The sequence below is a fragment of the Myotis davidii genome, unplaced genomic scaffold (assembly GCF_000327345.1).
Source record: "Myotis davidii unplaced genomic scaffold, ASM32734v1 scaffold1960, whole genome shotgun sequence".
Lineage (NCBI taxonomy): Eukaryota > Metazoa > Chordata > Mammalia > Chiroptera > Vespertilionidae > Myotis > Myotis davidii.
This window is the reverse complement of record NW_006292441.1, coordinates 337,073-338,264: the sequence shown is the minus strand read 5'-3', so window position 1 is coordinate 338,264 and position 1,192 is coordinate 337,073.

Genomic DNA, 1,192 nt, shown 5'->3' with positions numbered 1-1,192 from the left:
AATCCTACCTCCACGGATACAGACAAATCCACAAATTGTCCAGAAAATTTCTTGTGCAGGTTTGGGTGAGGAAAGACCAAAAAGGGTGACACCATGAACGGGAATGTTTCCACAGCAACAGGATCATGTACCGGGCAAGAGTTAAACAGAATGAGATAGATCTACACATACCGACAAGATTAGAACTCAAGTCTATTGCTGACTGAAGCTGCAGTTAGATATGTAAAGTGGGATTCCTGTAATGAGAAGGGACTGAGGATGGAGCATATAGAAAAGGGAAGAATTGCATTGTGGAAGGGACTGAGCAGAGGAAAGCCTATAGAGAACACTAAGAGTGGGCAGGACAGAGAGACCCAGGTATGGATAGGACTTCTTACATCAGCCTATTGGGAAAGGAAGGTCTTGATGTGGGTGGGACTCAGCAGGTCACAGGTCTAGAGAGGAGAATGTCCCTAATGGAGGTGGAACTGAGTAGAGGCCTACGGATAAAATGATGGCCCCCTCTGCCTGACTTGAGGCTTGCTTACAGAGAAGATAAGAGCCCTATGTTAGGAAAAACTAGTGAGAGAAGTATTGTTGAGAAGATCACTAGTATAGACAATGCTGAATATAAAACTACCTGTAGAGACTAGAGGGACTCCCATATGTACGTTGGGAAGGACCCTGACCTGGATGTACTAGTAGAGGATTCTGGGCTGGCTTCCTAGAATGGAAAGGATCCTAATGTGGGTCAAGGTAACCATAGTTATTCCTATTCTGCCTGTAGGGGAAAAACAGATCTGGACCAGAGCATGGCTGACCAGACGCTTGAGAGTAATGAGGAAGACTCTGGGTTCTGGGTAAGGGTTTCTGCTTAAATAAGTGGGGGAACGGCAGGTGGTGTGGCCCAGGATGCGCCAAGCAACATCAGGTTGGAGGTTGTCCTCACATGTACTGAGTAGAGTAAGGGTCTTGGTGTTTGACAAGCATGAATGAGTCTCTGAGTGTGACTTGAATAGGTATAGAAATGAGCAGAGCAGAAGCGGGGGGCTCCTGATATGAGAAAGGACTGTCCTGATGCATATGAAGAGCACTTCAGGGTCAGATTTGTATTGATGAGAACCAGCTCAGGGACTGAGTGATGGGAAGGAGGGTTCTGTCCTGGGCAAGGCATTACCAAAAACGTCTACTGTCTGGAATGGAGATTTTTTTC